Source organism: Notolepis coatsorum, assembly GCF_963971535.1.
Source record: "Notolepis coatsorum genome assembly, chromosome: 6".
Classification (NCBI taxonomy): domain Eukaryota; kingdom Metazoa; phylum Chordata; class Actinopteri; order Aulopiformes; family Paralepididae; genus Notolepis; species Notolepis coatsorum.
Genome location: NC_140170.1, coordinates 134,785,737 through 134,802,377, shown reverse-complemented (window position 1 = coordinate 134,802,377; position 16,641 = coordinate 134,785,737).

The following is a 16,641-nucleotide window of genomic DNA, read 5'->3' as shown; positions in this document are numbered from 1 at the left end:
GTCATGCATGAGATGCATAGTAGAGCAGCTATATAATTATTTTCCAAAGTGATTGAATTGTCCTTTTGGATTTCATTGTATTTTTATGACTCAATTGTACTCAATTGTATGTAAAGAGGGTAGTACAGTATACCATCAATAGACAGTATGTCTCTGAATGTGAATGCATTTTAATAGGCAGGTCTGGAGCATCAAAGAGCTGCATCCTGCAATGACTGTTTGCCATTTCCTCTTCCTAATCCCTCACTCCTTCCAGATGAAACAGCTGTCTTGGCTCTGGTGGAGCCCCTCTTCAGAGGGACACACGCCCTTCCTCCCTGACCCTATCATCACACAAGCCATTTCTTAAAAAACGTTTCCACATATTGATTATTGTTTAGCAACTTTGTCTTTGCATGTTGCCCTTTTATCTGAGTCATTCTCTCATAAACTATCTTTTTATTTATATTTTTATAAAAGACAGTATAATGTATGATGTATAATATAAATGGCTGGCAAATTATTTGTATTGATAACTGCACTTTACTAGTACTATTACCCAATACTACAGTCAGTTCACATGCATCATTTGTACAGTTGTGGATTGTAGGCAATACCAGAATGTGTACCAGAGAGGTACAACTTGTGTTTTTACTAGTGGTGGGACTCGATTAAATTTGTATCGAATTAATTCAAGACTATAGTTAATTAATCTAAATTAATCACATTTTAAACGCATATCAATATTTGATGCGAAAAGCAAAAATTTTCAATTCAAATGGATTTTGGTATACGAGTGAATCAATGGATATATATTATACATACATTTAACTCTTTAATTGCCAAACCCGAGATAAATCAGGTTAACTCGTTTGAATTGTCCTTTTGGATTTCATTGTATTTTTATGACTCAATTGTACTCAATTGTATGTAAAGAGGGTAGTACAGTATACCATCAATAGACATAGTTGGCTGCCAGATCTCGGGTTTTGGTCATTTATTCTTTTATTCAATATTTTTATTCATTATCCATCCACTGACCTCGGTGTTGCCATAGGAAAGGATTTTGAGATCGCCAAAGTGCAATACCGGCCGCATCCTGCCAGATGGCAGTTACTGGCCATCAAAGCATAAAAAAACGACCCCCCCCCCCCCCCCCCCCCGCCCTTTCATGCATTCATGATGAAACATAATACCTATTATATACATTTGATTTGGAAATAGTAGCGTGTCCAGGCAAGAAACGCCAGCGCTTATAGTAGAATTCACGTTTGCGCCCTATAAGGCGCTTCTCAGGAATGATCCCGGATCACTCTGAAATTATACTTATATTCACCACGGGATAACACGCAAACGTATACATGAAAATATTTTCTCTTTTTTGCATCTTGGATGGAAGAAAGTCACTGTCAAATGACCATAGTATTGTCCCCATAGCTATAATATAGAATATAGATATAGCTCTCCAAACATAGTGACGCACAGTGAAAATATGTAATGGAAACCTGGCACGTTAGCTACAAGGCCAAGACTAATAGCTGGCACTGAATGAGTTAAGCAGCTAAATCTTGTTTATTAGCTACTACACAGACCAACAGTCAGATCAATGCAATTTTTAACAAAGCGCAGCAATTTTAGGAATAATATATATATATATACAGCGCAAAGGACCTTCCGAAGTTTCTTACACAATAAAGAAAAATCTATTTGAGTGTTAATGAAATAGAGTAACAGAGGTTTGAACACACTGAACTAAGTAAAGGTTTTGTGTACTCACATTTCTCTTTAGTGGTTGCCAGATGCCTGTTTATAAGTTCCAGCTGAGAGGTAGGAGCTGGAAAACATAACGGTACCATAGCCTGAAGTCTTACAGGTCCAAAGTTTATAAAAATGTGTAGTGTGCAGGGCGGCTAGGTGGTGTAGTGGGCAAGTCACTCGCCACCAGTGTGGAGACGCTAGGATTCGCGTGTTCGAATCCAGCTCTCCACATTGTTTTCAGTTTAGCTGGTCGTCCGCAGTAATACACATTGGCCGTATTACGGGGAGGGAAAACTGAAGGGTGGGGATCGAACGTTGTGAACAAGCGACTCCTACAAGTCGGTTGGTGCGCCTGCGCAGTAGAATCAGGAAGTGTCGGGGGCAGCGTGAGCCTCCCACGCGTTACTCCTCGACACTGAGAGATCGAGCTGCGCAGGTGAAAAGATGCGACTGCTGTTACCTCAAGTACCGGAGGGGACTTGTGCTATGTATGACTTAGTCCACATTGCAGCCGGCTTGTGGGAGGCAAGAAACAGCGTTCGTGACAGGGGAGGGTTGAATTGGATGATACGAAATTGGGATGGGAGAAAATATAGAAAAAATGGGAGAAAAAGTGGATAAAAAAAAAAAAAAAAATGTGTAGTGTGTGTGTGGCTCTGTGTATATGCATGCATGCGCGTAAACCATCTGTATGCGGGAAACGGAACTGAACGCAGTGAGTGTGTGTGTGTGTGTGTTTGTGTGTGTGTGTGTTTTGTGTGTGTGTGTGTGTGTGTGTGCGTGCGTGCGCGCGCGCGCGCGCGTGTGTGTCAGATATGGCTACAACCGCTTCTGTCTCTTTCTGGGTCTGTTTGAATATCAGTCCTCTGTACAGTATATACAGTAAACCCAGTCAGACAGACAGACACACGCACACACACATGCACACACACAGACAGAGAGAGACACACAACACACTTAAAAGACCCCAGACATCAATCATCACCGCATGACGGGTGGTGTGGGTCGGAGTGCCCAGCCCCTCAAAACAACATTGATATCCTCTTCAACTTGCCGCTCGCCTCTCTTCCTCCAAACATAGAGGCGCTGGAAGAGGACCCTCAGTCATCTAGGTTCCTCAGATTGACATTCTGACACATCAAATAATTCCCATTTCTATTAACAACTAATGTTAAAGGGCAACTATCACAAACAAACTATCAGAAAACACAATGACTTGAGTTTATAAGCACTCTTCCAGATACTAAAATCCCAGTTAAGATTGTAGGTGAGATTTGGTATTTATATCTTCACAGATCACAAGTATGCCCGTATATATGAGTGTGTGTTTGTGTAAGAGAAAGATAGATAGATAAAATATATTTGTGGTGTGTGTGTGGCTCTGTGTATATGCATGCATGCGCGCAAACCATCTGTATGCGGGAAACGGAACTTTCACAGACTGCAGAACAGCATAATGTGCTTACATTCCTCCGTATCCCAGCTAATATTGATGTATCCCATATTGCCTCATATTTGGGGTTCTCTTTGTCGGTATACAAGTTATCATGGATATTGTAATTGGGATATGATATTCACTTCACTCCATATAACCTATAAGAGTATCCTGAATATTATTGAAATATCGACATGAATGTAAACACACACGATGGTTCTTCATCTTTCAAACGTCTTTCAATGTAGGGTGCTCAACATCTTTCTCGACTGAAACCATACTAGAGCATGAACGGTACCAATCATGAAGATGAATTTGTTTGTTTGAATTTACAAGCCTTTTTCCTTCAAATGGACCAACTGGTGTTATCAGTAATCTGTAATGGATTACATTTTGAAAGTAACTTTCTCTAAACCCTGCAATTAAAGCTGAGACATAACCCAGGAATGAGAGAGAATGAGGCGTGGATGAGGACCTGTCACATGTGTGGACCTCGACTATAATCGGAATTCAACAGATACAGGAAATGTTACAAACTTGACAGGTGATTTCCTTAGATGCTAAGAGCCATGTGTCACGTTGCCTTTAAGCGTGTGTCAGGGAGGAGAGGCAAAAACAGGCGAAGAGCTCATCTGTTTTGGTTAAATGCTTTGAAGGGGGGCAAGGGCGATGCGAGGGACGTCTGTCAGCGCCGCCGGATGTGAAAACAAGGATCCGCTCATCAGGAGGAACAAGACTAAACACAATACGAGTTGGATCAGAGCCACCGCGGCCCGCACACAGATACATGCATACGCATCTGAATGTTGAGCTTGAGAGACGTCTTTGGCCAGCAATATAGAGACATTTTAGTTTCCAATCTTTCAATTTCAAAAGGTAAATGATGTTAATGTTGCTTCGTGGTGGAATTTCCCTTTAATGTTTTAGGTGGTGTTCCTCTTTAAGAGTCACATGTGTATCTCTAATGTATATGCCATGGTTCCCTTTTTTCTCTCTTCATTTCAGTAATTCCTTTCTCTCTGTGCCTCCCTCCCTCCCTCTGTCTGTCTGTCTGTCTGTCTGTCTGTCTGTCTGTCTGTCTGTCTGTCTGTCTGTCTGTCTGTCTGTCTGTCTGTCTGTCTGTCTGTCTGTCTGTCTGTCTCTCTCTCTCTCTCTCTCTCTCTCTCTCTCTCTCTCTCTCTCTCTCTCTCTCTCTCTCTCTCTATCTCTCTCTCTCTGTCTCTCTCTAAGCCCCTCCTCCCTTTCTCTCTCTCTCTGTCTCTCTCTCTCACTCCTTCTCTCTCCCTCCTTCTCTCTCCCTCTCTCCCCTCTCTCTAGTGTGGTGTAATGTGAGGAGTCATTCAGGGTGAGATCAGGATGGCCGTGGGGCTGCTGCTGAAGTCATCACTGTCATCTGATGGTGTGGAAATACGGCGCTGACAGCTCCACGGCATAACACACACACACACACACACACACACACACACACACACACACACACACACACACACACACACACACACACACACACACACACACACACACACACAAATATATTTAGACACACACACACACACACACACACACACACACACACACACACACACACACACACACACACACACACACACACACACACACACACACACACACACAAATATATTTAGACACACACACACACACACACACACACACACACACACACACACACATAGACACACACACACGTATATATAGACACACACACACACACACACACACACACGTATACATTGACACACACATTTTATACACATTAATCTGAGAACACGAACTTGCACACATATACACACAGACACACACATGTGCGTGTGTGTTTATCTCTCTCTCCCCTGTTCTTCCTGTGCAGGTGTCTGGGTCTGGCTGGAAGTAGAGACCAGGTGTGTGTTTTAGAGGAAGCGATGACTTGTTCCATGAACATCACACAATCACACCCGTGATCACACACATACTGTACATGCACACGCACATGCATACAGAGATTCATGCACATCATATCATAGCCATATGTCTGTGACAAAGTGTAAACAAATTGAAGTATCAAACTGGCCTCCCAGACTGCAGCACCACCACCTCAGAGTCTCCAACACAGAACATGAGTGGAGTTGTGTGCTACAAATGCTGATGGATTCTGCAAATGCGGATACAGAAATAGCCTTTTTAAAAAATTTTAACAATACACAAATTTAAATATCAACAATTGTTATCTCAACAGATATTTTCAATAATACATTTAGAGACACATTCTATTCCTGTTGTCAGCAGTAGGCTACTTCTGGCTTGGTCAGTGTGTGGCCAAGTTCAGCTCCAACTCCATAGTGAAGTTTGCGGACGACACAGTGGTGGTGGGGCTGATCTCGGACAACGATGAGAAGGCCTACCGGGAGGAGGTTGAGGTACTGGAACGCTGGTGCCAGGACAACAGCCTGCTCCTGAACATTGTTAAACCAAGGAGCTGATCGTGGATTTTAGGAGGAGACAGCAGGAGACACAGGGTGAGCAGCTTCAAGTACCTGGGGGTCCACATCTCAGAGGACCTGACATGGACAACACACATATATAGACTCAGACTTCATTGTACATATGTCTATACCGAACACTGTGACCTCATTTTCTTCTTCTAAATTCATGCTATATTATGTTATTATGTTATTTGATACTATCTTGTCTAGCACAGTCTCTGGAGCGTAACAGTAAGAAGCATTTTGTATGAAAGTATTCTGTACTTCTGTATGACAACTATTAAAGAACTTGAACTCGAACTTGAGTCGTAAAAAAGGCGAAGCAGCGCCTCTACCACCTGAGACAGTTAAGGAAGTTCAGAGTATCTGGGAAGATACTCTAGTCCTTCTACTCCGGAGCTGTAGAGAGCATCTTGACTGGAAACATCACTGCCTGGTATGGAAACAGCACGGCACAGGACAAGAAGGCCCTACAGGGAGTGGTGCGCTCAGCCGAGCGTACCACAGGTATTGCACTACCAACCCTGCAGGTCCTATACAACAAGAGGTGCAAATCCAGAGCCTGCAGGATAATGAAAGACCCTCAACACCCCAACAACAGCCTGTTCATGCTGCTGCTGTCAGGCAAACGCCTGCGAACACCAGTAACTAGGACAGAGAGACTTCGGCTCAGCTTCTTCCCCCAGGCCATCAGAGCCTTGAATACTGAACTCTCCACGCACAAGCACACATGAGCACACACACAACACACACACTGTACACGCTCACACACTAGCAGCCACTTTAACATGAGCACACACACACTCATGCTGCACACGCTCACACACTTGTTTTGTATTTTATTTTTTTATTATTTTTTAAACAAACATATAAACAAACATGACAACACACGATAAGATATACAAGCATTAATTGTCAGGGCACATCCAATGAGATCACCTTTTAGTTAGTTGTCTTATATAAGATATACCCATAATACCTGTTATCTAAAAAAAAAACCTACACACATATGCTCAGCTCGAACCCCCCCCTCCCGGACCCCACCTTGAGAAGTACCTCCACTATCCCTCGCACCTAACCAGACACTACCATTATAAGCTAGCTTTTATTCTCTCCACCACTTCTAACCACATTGACATTTTGGATTCATTGAGACCCAGAATTCTTGCTGTAGATATTTCATGGTAAATTACATCGAGATATGTAAGAAACCAAACTTTACGGCACATTTTTTCCGGTTGAAACCAGCGTGATGCGATCAGCTTTTTGGCTACTGTGATACCCGATAAAACCAATCTCTTTAGCTGTGGATTCACTGCAAACTCAAAAACATCATTCAACAGCAATACCGAGGGGTGTACAGGTATATTCCAAGATACGAGTTTTGATATTTGTTGGGTCACATCTTTCCAGAATGCCTTAACTGGTGAGCAGTCCCAATACATGTGCATAAATGTCCCTTCGTCCCCATTTGTACATTGGGTGCATTTGGAATCTTGTTTGAGCCCCATTCGGCACAGTCTTATAGGAGTCAAGTATGTCCTGTGAATATAGTTAAGATTGATTTGTTGATGATCCGGGTTCCTTGATGTAAGTCGGACATTTGCCCAGGCTCCTTGCCAATCAAAGTCATTTTCCAGGTCTGGTATATCCCTCCTCCAGACAGAGTCAAGTTGGAGGGTTTCATACGAGGACGTTAGTAATTGATGATAAAATTCTGAAACAAAACCTCTCGATGTCTCTCTTGAGTAGAAGAATTTGTGGTATCTGTGGTGTTCAATTGGTCTGTCTAATGGAACACTGTGAGACTTCAAACATAGCTCTAACTGTTTGTGAAAAAGCCATGTGGACTTGGTGAGATTAAATTTTTTGCGTATTTCTTTATCACTACAAAAACCCTGTTTGTTAAAAACATCCCCTAATGAGTGTATGCCTTGCTCTTCCCATATAGGGAATCTTATAGGTCGTTTTCCAATTAAGAGAGCATTGTTATTGAATAAGGGAGTATGATTGTGCCATTCTTGTGGGTTAGGATTTTTTTTTTGTGATTTACGCCATATCCGGATCGCATGAGTAATTATGGGGCCAAATTTTCGTTCACAGTGCTTGATTGGTAGTTTAGTGTATGCTATGTCCTTCAGTCTATGTGGGGCTACTATGTTTTCTTCTATTTTTCTCCAAGATGCTAATGCTTGGGAGTCAAACCATGTTGTCAATGGACTTAATGAGTACGCCTTAAAATATAGGAAAAAATCTGGAAATGCCATGCCACCATCTGCTTTATTTCTCTGTGCGGTGGATCTTTTTATACGTGGTGGTTTGTTATTCCAAATAAATTTGTATGTGGAGGAGTGTAATCTTTTCCAGTAACCCTCTGGAGGGGGTAACGGTAGCATTGAACAGAAGAAGTTGATTTTAGGTAGTACATCCATCTTAACTATTGATATCCGTGCTTGTACTGTGTTTTTAAGTTTTGCCCATCTATCAAGGTCGTCTTTGATTTTGTTTTGGATTTTTGTGTAGTTGTGCTTCACCGTTTGTCTTATGGTAGGGAATATTTCCACTCCCAAGCATCTGAAATGTTTTACCATCGGTATCTGTCCTGGGAGGGTTGTATCTTTTTTTGCAGGGGTGTTAAGTGGAAGGAAAGCCGACTTCGGCCAATTTATCTTAAATCCCGATAAATCACCAAAGTCCTCAATCAACTTGAGCAGATGAGGCAATGTGGTGTTGGGGTTTTTCATGAACAATATTACATCGTCCGCATATACATTTTTTTTTGTTGTGTGCCCTTGATTACGATAGGTTCTATGGATTGGGATTGTCTTATATATTGTGCTAAAGGCTCTAATGATAGATTGAACAGTCCGGGACTAAGAGGACAACCCTGTCTGGCAGAGCGTGATACCGGAAATATTTCAGAGATGATTGTGCCTGTTGTAATCATGGCCGATGGGTCTTTGTATAATACTTTAATCATATCGATGAATCCTTTTCCTAACTGCTCACACACTTATGGTCACTTTACAGAAGGAAAGGTCACTTTAAGAATAGTATAGTATAGCTTGAGATTGTAAAATATAGCATTGTATAGCAGTGTACATAAAGACCCAGTGCCTCATCCGTAGCTAAAAGTGTATTGCACTACCACAGGACCTAGCCTGTCCTACCATGCTCTGTAAATAACTCATGTACAGATACCGATATGCCCTACTTTGTTACTTGTTATTGCACAATGTCGTTCTATTGGATTCTTATTATATATTACTATTGTAATTATGCACATCGTTGCGGGCAAGACCCCCCGCATTTCATTGTACACTTGTATGCCGTGACAAATAAAACTCTTGTATCTTGTATCTTGTATCTTGTCAGTCGTTGTTAAGTAGTATTGGTTATTATTATTGTATTCATGTTCTGAATTATATTATTATATTATTATTATTATTATTATTATTATTATTATTATTATTATTATTATTATTATTATTATTATTATTATTATTATTATTATTATTATTATTATTATTATTATTATTATTATTATTATTATTATTATTATTATTATTATTATTATTATTATTATTATTATTATTATTATTATTATTATTATTATTATTATTATTATTATTGTATTTATAATAATATGTTAAACATCAGGTTAGTATGGGTAAGTATTTTTGTAGTTGTATATAGTATGGTGCTGTGTTCACCTTTTAGTAATACCCCTTTCTGTTTTCCTTTCTCAGGTACTGACCGCCCCTTCCTGTAGTCTGCTGAACAGGGGCGTTTTTAGGGTTCTAAAACATTGGGGGCTTCAAGGGGGGGGGGGGGGGGGGTGGAGAAATACGCAATTTTAGAGTAATTAGAGACGAATTAGGGCTGGGCGATATGGAAAAAAATCATATCGCGATAACGATATGATAATTTTATTTTATTTCTCGATATCGATAATTATCGAATTGTTATAAGTATAATTTTTTTTTTAAAAAAAACAATTTTTTTTTTTTTTTTTTTTTTTTTTACAACAGATGTATGTTTATTTTGCAGCAATTCTTTGTCATTGCCGCCATATTTAGTGTTACATCCCCTCACACTCCAGTTCTCAGGCTGCAGCTGGTTTAAAAGCTAAAGTAAACCAGCTTCTCTGCTGGCTGTGGCTCCAGAGGAGTTGAACAGTTCTGGCTCTGCTAGTTTATTTTCGATCTTTTGGCGCTTTTTTGGTGGACAAACCACCGCACATGTGCACTGTGACTCGTGACTGGAGTCTAGTTCTGCTAGCACACATAGCCTACTGTGTACAGACGGTTTCAAAATGTATTTTAAATTAGAAAGCAAACAAAATAAATGGACAAGAGAAAAAGAAATCTGAATTTGGTCAGTATTGTCATTTGGACAAGCAAAGCCATTACTTTAAGTTGCAGGCAAGAAAGACAAGTCTGTCCACTGTCTCTGGTTTTAAAACTGCCCTGTTGCAGGTATAAAAAAAAAAAAAAAAAAAAAAAAACGATTTTTCGATTTTTTTTTTATTTCGATATTCGATATCGATTATTAAAATATATCGCGATATTTATCGTTATCGTTATATCGCCCAGCCCTAAGACGAATACTGAAGAACTAGATTAGAGGTTCTCAAAGTGAGGTCCAGGTCCATGAGAGGGATCTGGGCACTCAGTCCCCATAGAAAATTCAAAGTTAAGAGGACAAAATCATCAGTTTCTTATTTATTTATTTAACCTTTATTTAGCCAGATAAAACATTGATCTCAAGTTTTCAAGTTTCTTTAATAGTTGTCATACAGAAGTACAGAATACTTTTGTACAAAATGCTTCTTACTGTTGCGCTCCAGAGACTGTGCATGACAAGATAAGTATGAAATAAAAACATAGTAAAAATTAGAAGTAAAAAAAGAGGTCACAGTGTTCAGTTTTGACATATGTACAATGTTCGTAGACGTAGTTACCATACAATATACAATACTGTGCAGTGTACTAATATACAATACAATATAGTGCAAGGCATAAATGGACGAGGTGCAGTTTAGGTACAATTCACAGTAGGTGTACGAGTTGTAGTGCAAATCCTTTATCAATAAATATAAAGTGTAAGTGTGTTTGTGTGATCTAAAGTGTGGAGAGTGGGTGCTGCAGTGTGTTGTTTGTTTGAGTGAGTGTGTGCGTGTGGGTGTGTGTGCTGTGTGCATTTGATGGTTGTTGCATAGTGATTATTGTTCGTTTAGCGATTATTTTCGTTTAGCAGCCTGATGGCCTGGGGATAGAAGCTCCTTCTGAGTCTTTCTGTGCTCGCCATAAGACTCCGGTATCGCTTGCCTGACGGCAGCAGTTCAAAGAGGCAGTTGTTCGGGTGGCTCGAGTCCTTAATAATTCTCTTAGCCTTCCCCTTGCACCGCTTGTTGTAAATGTTCTGGAGGGTGGGAAGCCCCCCTCTAATTGTGCGTTCGGCTGAACGTGTCACTCTTTGTAGTCTGCTACGGTCTTGTGCAGTGCTATTCCCAAACCAGGAGGTGATGTTGCCGGTCAGGATGCTCTCTATTGTACATGAGTAGAAGTTCCTAAGGATCTTCTGACTGACTTGGAACTTCCTTAGGCGCCTGAGGAAGTAGAGGCGTTGTCGTGCCTTCTTCACAACACTGTCAATGTGTGTGGTCCATGTCAAGTCCTCGGATATGTGGGCTCCGAGGTACTTGAAACTGTTCACTCTCTCAACTGGTGCCCCGTCGATGCTGAGGGGGCTGTAGTCCTTGACCCCCGACCTCCTGAAGTCCACAATCATCTCTTTTGTTTTGCTGACGTTCAGGGAGAGGCAGTTCTCCTGACACCTGATCTGGTCCAAGAGGCCCCAACAGGAGTACAAATATACATATATACACATATACATACATACATATATACATATATATATATAATATATATTAGGGATGCTCGATATTGGCTTTTTTACCGATACCGATATACCGATATTGTCCAACATTTTAATGCCGATATCGGCCGATAATATCGGTAGGCCGATAATATCGGACATCATTTCTATAGAAATGTAAACAAATCATTAAGAATCATACACATAAGAATCATACACATAAGCAAATAAACAAACAAACAAACATATGCACAGCCTACAGTATGTACAAAAGAAATAAACAGTATAATCTCTAGTCTTTACAGTTTTCTTCGATTGCATAAACACTCAAATCAAAAGTATTACACAATTATCAAAACCTTACACTCAAGAGTCAAGGAGCAAAACATAGGCCCAGATGTGTGCACCCACACACTTGCATTACATTAGACACAGAATGTCAAATTACCACACATATGAGCCAATTGGTTAAACACAGCCATCAGATGCACAAACACACCATTGCTTAATTAAGCATTACATCACGCGACGGAGTGAAATTAGATCACGCCTATGGGTGGTTGTTAGGTCCGAGGCGCAGCCAAGGGATGTTAGACCCTCATAGGCGTGATCTAATTTCTATAACACACGACTTCAAGTTGTGTAATACTTTTATACAATGGCCGAATTCATCCAACCTTATTGCTATACAATAAACACACAGTAATTGAAGCATAATGGAGATATATTCATAAAACCATCCGCAGAAAAAGTAGGTCCAAAAAAAATAAAAGAAGTTGCCTCCGTGTCTAGAAGCAGCTGGGAGGTGCGGTGCTTCAAAGCATGCCATCTAACAAAACAAATTACATAATCCAACATTGTGTAAACAACTAACATATTCCAGTTAACGGAATCTTTTTTTAATTATTCGTTACGAATATATCCATACTTCCATTGTGTCTGGGACATCCAGTGAAATCGCTTCGTGCGACAGTTTCCTTTTGCAGAGGCAGGTTGCTACAAAGCATGCCATCTAACAGTGAAGTTACCGGTTGTTATTTGATTGATTGATTGATTGATTGATTAAACATTTTATTAACAGATTGCAGAATGGGTACAATACAGTACAGCTCAATACACACAATTGTTAAGGGGATGCAGACCAGAGAAAGACTTTTGTCTTGTTTACATCAGGGTCCCCCATTTTCAATTCATCATAACATATATGACATAGAGATAGACAGTGCTACATCTATACATAGGTTGCTACAAAGTAACAGTGAAGTTAGCGGTTGTTATTTGATTGATTGATTGATTGATTGATTGAAAATTGTATTAACAGGAGAGGGAGGTTCTACAACGAATGCCATCTAACAACACACTTCCCACGATTAATATTTTGTTTCACAATGAGTCATGACCAACCAATTACATAATCCAACATTGTGTAAGCAACTAACACATTCCACGTGACTTTATCGTTTTTGAATGAGTCGTTATGACGATATCAATACATCCATTCATAAAGATTATTGTCCGCCATCTTGGTTTCATTCATTAAAAACACGAACGGCGGAGTGATTCGGAAAAAAAAGTTATTTGGTTGTGGGCGGGTTCTAGGATCACGAGGAGTGTGTTATGAGAAATAACAACGTCTGAAAGAAGTGTGTTGACAGAATCCGGCTATAGGGCGACAATAATGTGGTCAAGAGGCATGGTTTTTATCTTTAGCCTGTATACGGCGTGGTTTATTCATTCACATGGTAATTCAGCAGCACATGAGTCCTCCTCTCCGTGAGAGGTAGGTGGGGGAGAGAGATAGAGGGGGAGGAGACATCTCTATTTATACTCGCCACCTGGTGGTATCAGGAGTGGCTCCGCATAGAGCGCCCTCTAGTGGAAACAGTTATATATGCAGTTAGACAGTTACTAACAATCCTACATAGAACCTCTAACCTTAACATAAGTGTTTCAGCCAATCAGAATCAAGAAATGTGCATGGCTGCCATTGTATAATTGTAGATACACCAATCAGCACTATAATCACTATAAAAATGCAGCAGGTGAGTTCACCTGTCTTCAACCAAAATGGAAGGAGAGTGAAGTACTGTACACAGAGAATGTGAAAATATACAATACATTCACCAAACACTACACAAGACAACCAATGATACAGACTGATGAAAATATACACTTTCTCTCCATATACCCAAATCAGTCAACATATCAACATGGAGAATCACAAAAAAAAGGATATTGCCAGATCCAGCTAGGCAAAGAGATAATGTCTAGTATTTTCTGTACTCTATTTAAATCTTTTCTATTTTTGTTTTTGTTTTATTGTCATTTTAACCTGTGGATACAGTATTTTATGTTTGTCTGATATTTGATGAGCTTACAGTGGTATGCACACTGTAGTAGCATGAAAACTGGGACATGTTTTGTTGTGATTGTCCATGTTGAAATGTTGACTGATTTGGTTATATGGAGAGAACATTTATATTTTAATCAGTCTGCATCATTGATTTGGGTATATGGAGAGAAAATGTTTTTTTTTCATCAGCCTGCATCATTGATTTGGGTATATGGAGATAAATAAATTATATTTTCATCAGTCTACAGCATTGGTCTTGTGTAGTGTTTGGTGGATTTATTGTATATTTGCATCTCTGTGTACTCACTGAGAAGTAGAATTGCTGTTATGGTTTGTAATGCGACCCCAATTGCACGACACAGACAGGTAATCAGAGTTAGCCAAAACAAGGGCATGATTTATTATATACAAAAAAGCGGCACTCAGCCTTTAAGGGGGAAAAAACACCAAAGTCCATGAACACAAAAAACGCGGCACTGTGCCTTTAAGGGGCGCACAGGCAGGAATCCTCTAGCACACAGGCAAAGAGGTACACGTGAAATCTTCCAGAAGCACAGGCAAAAATACACAGGACTCTTCATTGAACACGGGCATCCTCCCGACCAGAATGCTGCCGACGGGCAGCGCAGCAACCAGGGGGTCCAAGGGGAATGGGGTGAGAACACGGGCATCCTCCCGTGGAGTAATAGAGAGCGATGGCGAGCCTCACCCCAGGAATGGGTCCATGTAGAGGGAGTTGGGAAGTAGCCGGCAGGACATCTGGAGTGGGAACACTGGGATCCTCCCGTGGAGTAATAGAGGGCGAAGATGGTGTCCCACTCCAGGAAGCCTATTGCTTATTAACAGCCGACGAGTGCTGCCAAGTGCTTCCGCGTTTTCCCTGATTGGCTGCGACACGCCCCGCGGCGCGGAGCGGCAGAGCTTGCGGCATTATGTAGCCGTAATCCGCCATGATTTTCATTCGAAGCTTAGCTCACCTGGCAGCACTGCGGTCCTGCGATCCTGCGGTCCTTGGTGACATGTATTCTTTCGCCGGTTAAGGTTAGGCATGGTTAAGGTTATGGTTAAGGTTAGGCATTGTTTCGGAGTTGGTTAAGGTTAGAAGGGTTAAGTTTAGGCGCTGTTAAGGAGCTGGTTAAGGTTAGAGTTTGTCTTAGAGAATGGCAATATTCTTTCTATGGTTAAGGTTAAGGTTAGGCATGGTTAAGGTTAAGGTTAAGGTTAGGCATTGTTTCGGAGTTGGTTAAGGTTAGAAGGGTTAAGTTTAGGCGCTGTTAAGGAGCTGGTTAAGGTTAGCGTTTGTCTTAGAGAATGGCAATAGACAGCCTATTACCGCACTGCCGCTCTCTCGCGCTGCCGCGGTCACATGGTCACATTGTCACATTCTTGCACTCCTCCGCTGTTAAAAAGCAACACGCCTCCAGGAAACGGCGACAGGTGGTGATGTAAAAAACTTAAAACCAGATTCTCAAACATAAACATAAATACGGACAACATGCTCATCACAGACAAGCTGGATGTAGCCAATTACTTAAACAGTTTCTTCACAAACACTGGTAAACAAACTACCCTCCCACTCAGGGCATTATGGGGTAGAACACATAGTAGCATACTACAAGAACCTAGGGGTCCACAAAGACGACTTCAAAATGGAAATGGTAACAACAGATGAGGTACTCAAAAAACTGAGCGCCCTCCAACCTAACAAGGCCACTGGCCATGACAACATCCCCTCCAAATTCCTCAGAGACTCAGCAGCCGCCATCACCCCAGTCATCACACACATAATAAACCTCTCCATAAAACAGGGACACGTCCCCAAGGACTTCAAAATTGCGAGAGTAACACCCCTGCACAAAAAAGGCAGTAAATTAGACCCAGGCAACTACCGCCCTGTTTCTATCCTTACCTCCATCTCGAAAGTCATGGAAAAAATTGTATACGTACGAACAGGTCGAAAAATACCTCGCGGAAAAAGATCTAATCTACGAATTCCAATCTGGCTTCAGAACATCCCACTCCACTGACACATGCCTTCTCTATTTAAACGACCACATCAAACAAGAGGTGGACGCGGGCAAATACTGCGGCATGGTCATGCTGGACCTACAAAAGGCCTAGCTTGTCAATCACACCATTCTGATTGACAAGCTAAAAGCAATTGGTTTTGACAGTCTATCAGTGAGCTGGATGCAATCCTACCTGGAGGGGAGAGAGCAGATGGTGGAGGTAAACGGTACCCTATCCCCCCCCCTCACAGTGAGCTGTGGTGTTCCACAAGGAAGCATACTAGGTCCGCTACTGTTCCTAATTTATGCAAATGACATGTCGTCAGCTTGTGACTGCAACTTGTTCCTGTTTGCGGACGACTCAGCCCTGCTGGTCTCTGACAAGAACAAGTTACAGGTTGAAAAAACCCTCAGCTCAGAACTAGGCAAAATCTGCATAGCTCGCTGATAACAAACTATCATTACACATGGGCAAAACAGAGTCCATTCTCTTCGGTTCAAATAACAAACTCAGCAAGACCGACGGCTTCTCAGTTACAGTGGGTGACAATATTGTCACAAGGAAAGAAGATATTATCTACCTGGGTTCCATCCTAGAGGCAAATCTTTCCTGTGACAAAATGGCATCCAATGTAATAAAAAAAGTCAACCAACGAACTCGATTCTTGTACCGGATCTCCTCACTGGTAAACAAGAATACCCTGAAGACTCTGGCAGGAGCACTCATTCAAGGGTACTACGACTATG